Raw genomic sequence first — 8,321 nt, 5'->3', positions numbered from 1 at the left:
GTAGGAGTTCCTAGCAATCTTACCGTCATAATGCTATCTCTGGTCCCTATCTTCCAGAACCCCTCACTCATTGTACATTGGCTGGGCACCTGACAAAGCTCACTCAATCCTATGCTGCCAAGCCCCATTATCTACCCTGTCCCCTCCCCTACCTAAGTTCTAGCCATACAACCAGCCACCACAGCCTATCACTGCCACTCTTCCCTGGAGGGCCTCAAAGGAGTCCCGCCTTGCCCTCCTCACCCAGCTGGCCCGCTGGGGACTGGTCTCCAGGGACCAGTCCACTATGTACCTGTGGACAACCTTTCCCTGTGCCATTTTTGCAGTTCAGATGTGCAGGAAGCTTGCTCTGCCTGCTTTCGGCAGCTCCCCAGGGCTGAGCAGCCTGCATAGCCCAAAACTAGTGTTCCGCAATTGCTGGTTGAACTGAAACCCACTGTGGTTGCTGTTCTTTCTTCTTGTTCCCACACTTAGCTCCCTCCTAGTCTTAAGTAACGAACCATATTAGCCTTAGCCAGGAAACTGAAGAGCCAGTCCAGAGGCAGGGGGAGGAGCCAGCCCTGGTCTGGTCATCCATCTGATCAGCACCAAGGCTTTCCAGTGGCCCTCCCTTACACATTTCTTGTGTTTCCTTCTGTGGACTCTTACCAAGACACGGGTATAACTTACTTAGCTTCAAATCTAGAGGAAAGACTCTGACTGGAGCAACTAGAGGAGGGTATTTTGGCACTGAGAGGGAAGGTGCAAAAGAAGGACAAGGAGATCTGGTGCTGGGAACATGGGTTTCACATGCACAAGTCCACATATACACACATACACACTGAGATAACACACTCCCACACAGAGAGAGAGTGTCTAGTGTGTCCATCCAGGGGCTCCTCTGACCTCCAACAAATACCGCCTCTCTGTCCTAGACTGAGCCCTGGGGTGGGAATCATGGGAAGAGATGTTTCTGGATATCCTGAGTATGAAATGCAGGAAGGGAATGTGAAATAGAATGGAAAATGAACATCGGCAAACAGGGACAGCCACCCTGCTATAGATAACTGACTGTGAAGATTTCAGGCTTATTCTCCTAATAAGAAGTTTACCCGGTAGTGTCTAACTCCTCTGCCTTCTCCCGTGCCCTCCTCAGGCCCTGAGCCAGACAGAATGGCAAAGAGGCTACTAAGGACTGACACAGAGGCAGAGGGGGAAGCAACTTGTGGGGTAAGTCACTCTTGATCTTCAAGACTGCTGGGCACAAGAGAGTGGGAGAGCCAGAAGATGCTAATCCCGTTCTCCATCTGCTCTACAAGGGCTTCCATGGCCCAGGTAGCCGGGGCTGCAAGAACACAGAGGCCACCTCTGGTTATCAGGCCCCTGCGCTTGCAATAATTCCACTTCAGCTGTCTTAGCACATCTCTAGGCCTTCCTTGTGATGCAATCGTTACAAGAGCCTGCTCCACCCTCAAGGAGTGAGAAGATACTTGTGCCGGGAGAGCAGTATACTCTCTAGCTGGCCATGGCGAGGGTCACAGGTCTCCCCAAGCTCTGAGGAAAGGTGAAAGAGCAGAGAGCAGAGCTCCCAGACACTATGTGTCATCATGTCTGTGAGCAGAATGCTGATATGTTACTAAAGGTAAGCAAAGCAGGGACTAACAGGAAACAGAAGAGTCTTGGACCTGGAGATGCTGTCAGGGCAACCCGTTGGGTTAACAGCACCATGAGGTACATAGGAACACCCGTGCCCCCAAGGGAGGAGTGTGCTCACTTCTGTGTGAGGCCAGCTCTCACAGAAGTGCTCTGGTGGACCTCAACGCTGTCGCTGTGTCCTTGTAGGATCAAGCAGAGTGCTGTCTTTTTTTTTTTTTTTTTTATATATGAGTACACTGTAGCTGCCTTCAGACACACCAGAAGAGGGCATCAGATATCATTACAGATGGTTGTGAGCCACCATGTGGTTGCTGGGATTTGAACTCAGGACCTCTGGAAGAGCAGTCGGTGCTCTTAACCACTGAGCCATCTCTCCAGCCCCAGAGTGCTGTCTTACTCTGTTGTTTGCTCCCACCCTCGAGTGACTTCCTGAAATCACTGGCTGATCACCTGCCACCTGCCAGGGACTTCCCAGGTGACCCCAGGAATAGAGACAGAGAGTCAGTTCTGGCTGTGGGGTGGGAATAAGGAAGCTAAGAAGTGAAACTGGAACAGGCTGACTTCCAGGAAGCTAGGACATTGTGACACATTAGCTGCGCGGCTGGAGAAGGGGTGTTGGCCCCATGGGCCTTCCCATTTGAAATGCCTGTGCCTGCAGTAGGTGATAACATTGCCATGGACCCTGCGCAGTGCCAGCATTAGCCTTCAGTGGGGTCCTAATCTTATTAGAACACTCCCTGGCCAGTCTTCGCCTTCTCCAGATGCTCCTGGGAAATCCTGGAGTTCCACATAGCTGTGTCAGTCTGTGGGCTCAGTCAAAGCCCAAGGAGTATGAGGGCTAGCTAGTGAGGAATAGTGCCCTGCCCAGGTCTCACTGAGAGACGCTTTCTTCAGTTGTGCTGAGAAATGAAACTTTGCCTAACCCCATGAAACCACAAGAAGAGAAAAACATGCAAGGCCACTACACTGCAGCTGGGCTCTGGGGCTCCGCCTCCCTCTTATTGTCAGGCAGGTGGGGCTGGCAGGTTTGTGCTAAACGCAAGAGAAAGGTTTATCAGGGTGGCATCTGTTCCAAGTTCCCCGAAGACCCACCTCTGTCAAGAACAGTAGTGTTTACTTAGGGGCCGTGGGATACGGGCTCTTTGTCATTCTGTTCTGATCTCTGAGGTAAACTTAGCTGGGCTGAACTGAACACTCTGTGGCACCCTACCTGACCCAGAGCTGGGGACAGATAAGAGCAGGGTTCCTTCACTGCACATCTTCAAGGGGCTCTCTAAGTATCAGGGACCACACTGCCGCTGCCGAGTGGCTCCCAGCTGCCACAGCAGACATGCCAAGGCAGGCTGGTGGGGGTGTTACTATGAAAGGGGCACTAGAGGCTTCAGGGGTCTAGAAAAAGCTGTTTGTTTTGCTGTAGGAGTGTATGTTTTAAGCCAGGTGTTTGGGGGTTGAGACAGAGACAGGGGATGGTTACAGAGTGGAACAGAAAATTCATTATCCTTTATGCTGGGTGCACAGGGATCTCCCAAACACTAAATTACTAACCAAAGGCCCAAACACACAGGTACAAACAGACACAGATACAATACAGACACACAGATAAATGGACACATGGATACATGCATAAACTCACACAGTCTCTCTCTCTCTCTCTCTTTCTCTTTCTCTCTCTCTCTCACACACACACACACATATATGCACATAGACATACACACAGACACCAACACTCACTCACACACATACACACGCACTCACTCTCTGACATACACGCATGCACACATGGACATAGACATACACATAGACACCATAGACACAAACACACACTCTCTCTCTCTCTCTCTCTCTCTCTCTCTCTCTCTCACACACACACACACACACACACACACACACACACACACACACACACGCCAGCCTGTCCTCCCAGACCTCCGCCTATGCCTAATTTCACAAGCTATCCCTCTGCCTATTCCGTCATTATGTCCTATCCATAGAACCATTTGAATCTCTGACATATCCTTGAGGATGGTGGCTCTGAGATTCCTGACCTGGGCATCCATATTGTTACCCTCCTCCCATTCTCTTTGCTACCTGCTAGAAAGCTAGAGACTCTGAAGACCTAGCTGCCAGCTGTACTACTGGCTTAGGCAAGTGATGCCCATGCCAGGAGAAGCTCAAGATGCCTGCCCTCTGGCTGATAAGCCCTGAGGGCAAGATGCTCCTGAGGGCTGAGCCATTACTGAAAAAAGTTGTCTCACGGCAAGTAAAGGCTAAAGAAGAAAGCGATGGTAAGAGTGTCAAGGTAAGGGCATGTATGTCCCTGGGAGCTCCTTCCTGTGTGCAAAGGCATGAGATAGTTCACCTACAATAAGCAGGCACACCTGGTCACCTTCAGGACTGTGGCCTTTACTAGGAAAGCCTTAATCAGTTGTTCTCAACATGTGGGTCGAGATTCCTTTGGGTCAAATGACCCTCTTACAGGAGTCATCTAAAACCCTCAAACAAACAAAAAGTATATATTTACATTATGACTCATGGCAGTAGCAAAATTAATTATAAAGTAACAAAAAATATGGTTTTATGGTTGAGGGTCAGCACGACAGGAGGAACTGTATTAAAGGATTGCAGCATTAGAACGGTTAAGGAGTACTGGTCTAAAGGAGAGAAGAGCATAGACAGGGATTGGTCAACCCTCACTGAGACATGTCCAGTGACAACAAGGCTGAGGTGTCAATGTTGGTCTCTAGTCTCTGGACAGCAGTGAAAGGTTCTGTAATAAGCAGACCAGGGGGAAGGGAACTGAGCAAGAACTGAGGAAGAAGAAGCTTCCCAGGCCAGGGAAAGATGAAGTGCAATAAAAATGGGTTGCCCCATGGTGAGGCCCTGGGGTGGACTCTATCCTTGTCATCTCCGACGCCACACATCAGCTGGGCATACTCATGGGGTACAGCAGGTTGTTTCCTTACATGATACAATATATGCTGAGCAAATCAGAGCATGACCACCACTTCAGACATTCACAACAACCCAGACACACAGCTAGCCTGGGTATTCATGGCCAAGGCATGCATACGGTGGACTACTCTCCAGCCATAGTAAAGAATAAGGTCCTGCCACTTATTAACATGGAGGTCATTATGATAAATACAGTCAGCCTGACACAGAGATGCAAATACCACACACACTCACTCCGACGCAGACCATTAAAAAGGCAATCTCAAAGAAACAGATTATGGAATGTTGACTGTCTGTCAGAAGCTGGGAAGGGAGGGTAAGTAACAAAATGGTGTTAGATAAGAGAAATAAGTTCTGGCGTCCTGTGCCACAGAAGGAGGATGTGACCAGTAACATTGCCAACCTGATATAATCTGGTCATCTAGCGGATAGGCCTTTTAGCACGCCTGAGAGGGGTTATCTTGATTGCATTGGCTGAGATGGGTCCACCGTGGGTGGCACGATTCCCTAGCTGGGATCCTGGATTGATAATTGAAGAAAGGAATGCATACATTCATCACTCTCTGGTCTCAACTGTGGATGTGATATGACCAGCTGCTTCAAGTTCCTGCCACCTTGATTTTACTACCATTATAAAGACTGTACCTGTGATGGTTTATGTATGCTAGGCCCAGGGAATGGCACTATTAGAGGGTGCAACCCTGTTGGAGAAGGTGTGTCATTGTGTGTGTGGACTTAAGACCTCATCCTAGCTACCCAGAAGTTAGTCTTCCACTAGCAGTCTTCAGATGAAAATACAGAACTCTTGGGCTGGAGAGATGGCTCAGTGGTTAAGAGTACTCACTGCTCGTCCAGAGGTCCTGAGTTCAATTCCCAGCCACCATCTGTAATGGAATCCTATGCCCTCTTCTGGTGTGTCTGAAGGCAATGACATACAGAGAATAAACAAATAAATCTTTTTTTAAAAAGGAAAGAAAGAAAATGTAGAACTCTCAGCTCTACCTGCACTGTATCTGCCTGGATGCTGCCCTGCTCCCTCCCAACTTGATGATGGTGGACTGAACCTCTGTACCTGTAAGCCAGCCCCAATGAAATGTTACAACACTTGCCTTGGACACAGTGGCTGTTCACAGCGGTAAAACCTAACTGAGACAGCACCCTTAAACTGTGAGCTAGAATAAACCCACAGGTTGCTTTTGTCAGAATATTTTATCACCAGCAGTGAGAAGAAAAAAAACCACTCAGACAGATGCTGCAATTCACAACCAAGTATCCTGTATTTCTTCAGTCTGTTGACAGGAAGCTGTGGCAGAGGCTGGAGCTAAGCACTCATCCTTCCAGGCCTCTCCCCACCACAGGAACAAGGGAAGAACCGGAGCCACAGGCCTGAAGGTTCACATTTCAAAGAGAAGCTTCCAAGGCCACATGGAGATGTAGGAGCTGGTGAGGGGTGCACATCCTCAGCTGAGAAGGTGCAAATTTGGACAGCAGCTGTTTCACAAGGGGTGACTTGAACCCCACCTGCCTAGAACCAGTAAACTGTGGCAATGTTGAACTTCCTTTGGTGAATACTTACAGTCTGTGTTATCCTTGGGATGTGGCCTTGAACTGTGAATAGTTATAGTAATTTTGTTTTCCCTTTTTTTTTTTTTTCTGAGACAGGGGTTCTCTCTGTAGTTCTGCCTGTCCTGGAATTGACTTTGTAGACCAGACTGGCCTCAGGTTCACAGAAATGTACCTGCCTCTGTCTCTGCCTCCTGAGTGCTGGGATCAAAGGCATGTCCCAGCACACCCAGCTTTTTGGTTTTTAAACATGGGACAGTTAAGAAGCAGATAAATTCTTTTTCACTAAGAAGCCTAGGTTAAAGCCTTGTTGAGGGAAAAGCTGAGAGAATCCCAAATGTTTTGGTACGGAGACCTGTTACTCCTGTTGCTATTGTAACCTAGAGGCTCCTGGCTCCAAGGATGCTGCCTGGTTACTAGTCATCCTCTGGCCACCACTGTCCCCACGTGGTACAAATGCACAGGAGCCCATGGTATTCAGAGGAGAGCAAAGAACATTACCCAGTCACAAGTCACATATATCAGACACTTGACCAACCACTACAGCCCAGATCCTTGACAGTAGGTCACACGTTGAGGAAATACCACATTTACCCTTTATAAGCATGTCTACTCTCTTGGCTCCCTGGACTCATAGACCCTCCTGTCTATGCCCTGACTGTCCTGAGGCTGCCATACAGTAAGAAAGACCATGATGGCCGCATGGAAGGACAATGAGGAGGACTACACATGCACCAGACAGGCAAAGGAAGGCTTTCTAGACCTTCCCACCCAATCCCACCTGCCAAGCACACAGTAACAGTTGCCATGCCAGCCAACACATGTGATCTGTGGTCTGTAGGATCTCAAGACACAATAGGCTGCATAGCAACACGCGTGTGACATATGTAAGTTCTGTCAGTTCTGTCCTCTAAGCCCCAGGGAATATGGGGAAGATGGCCTATTATCTTCTAAAAAGACTGTCGTTGATAAGACATCATTAGGCTACACTGTGGTTTTGGTACTTGGGGATTTTTGTCAGAAACAAGCTGTTAGGAAGAAGGGTGAGCTGGGAAAGGAGTGTGTAATGGCTAATTGTGGTTATCGGTTTGACTGGATCTGGGAACAACTAAGAGACGCACCTCTGGGTAGGTCTTCAAGGGTGTTTCCTGGGCCCATTGGCTGAGACAGAAAAGCCCTTTCCTCAGAGTGGTAGAAGCCACCATCAGCTGCCCAGACATGGAGAGGTGAGAGATTCATCTCATGTGCCTGCCTTGCGCCTTGCTGGCAAGTGCATCCTTCGGTTGGTGTCTCTGCTGCCACCATCCTTAGCTGTTGCTCAGCCCAGCCTCCTGGACCTTCCAACACGAACTGAAGATCAGATCTCCAGGAATCCTCCACACTTTCAGTGCCAGCTTGGGATCATTGAAGTTTGCAGCCCTGGGGACTGAGCAGGTCACAGTTTTCAGTCTGTTCAGTGTGCAGACAGCCGTTGCTAGACTACCCAGCATGTATCCTGTAAGACAATCTGAAGCATTTCCTTTGTAGTCTATGCTCACTCACTCAGTTCTGCTCCCCTACATAACCCTGACTGTCACAGAATCGATGGGATAAGAAGGGGATTCCCATGAACCTAGGGGAGAGAATCCAAGCAAGCAACCATAGCCAGTCAACATTCAGTACAGCTAGGTTGAAAACTCCAGTTGTTGTTTTCTTGGGTTTTTGGTGGTGGTGGTGGTGGTGGTGGTGGTGGTGGTGGTGGTGGTGGTGGTGTTGTTGTTTTTCTTTTAATTTACTTATTTTTAGTATGTGTATATGTATGGGTATGTACACATGGGCACACCTATGGAAGGCAGAGGAGGGAACTGAATTCCCTGGAGCTAGAATTACAGGTGTCTGGGACATGAACGCAGTTCCTCTGGGAGAGCAGTATACACTCTGTTAAGCCATTTCTCCAGCCTTGCAACATCCAGTTCTTAATTCTTGGTTATTCTATGGCTTGAGTGTGGCCTCTAAATAATCAGGCATAGGAGCCTTAGTTCCTCTGTGGGGAACGGGTGACTTGGGATGGATCACCGAGGCAGATCTGTCATGGAAATGCATTAGCCATAGTTATGGGGGCTAGATCTCTCTGTCTTGTTCATGCACACTTTATCTTTGGCTTCCACCAGCTTAGGAAGCAGCAGGAGGCC

General features: G+C 48.8%; 1 long non-coding RNA gene across 4 annotated transcripts; it reads left to right on the top strand.

The window, feature by feature from the left end:
• The first annotated feature begins 517 nt into the window (after positions 1-517).
• LOC102548601 (uncharacterized) lies at positions 518-7,838 on the top strand. Of its 4 annotated transcripts, XR_010063019.1 has the most exons (4): positions 1,244-1,621; positions 3,731-3,934; positions 5,557-5,661; positions 5,876-7,838. It is a non-coding gene; the product is annotated as an uncharacterized LOC102548601 (long non-coding RNA). The 4 variants fall into 4 exon arrangements; XR_010063020.1 differs by lacking the exons at positions 1,244-1,621; positions 3,731-3,934 and adding exons at positions 518-658; positions 1,136-1,209 and having other exon boundaries at positions 5,557-7,838; XR_010063021.1 differs by lacking the exon at positions 3,731-3,934.
• Positions 7,839-8,321: the final 483 nt, after the last annotated feature.

This window comes from Rattus norvegicus, chromosome 1, assembly GCF_036323735.1.
Source record: "Rattus norvegicus strain BN/NHsdMcwi chromosome 1, GRCr8, whole genome shotgun sequence".
In the NCBI taxonomy this organism is placed as follows: domain Eukaryota; kingdom Metazoa; phylum Chordata; class Mammalia; order Rodentia; family Muridae; genus Rattus; species Rattus norvegicus.
This window is presented reverse-complemented; position numbering and strand designations above follow the sequence as displayed.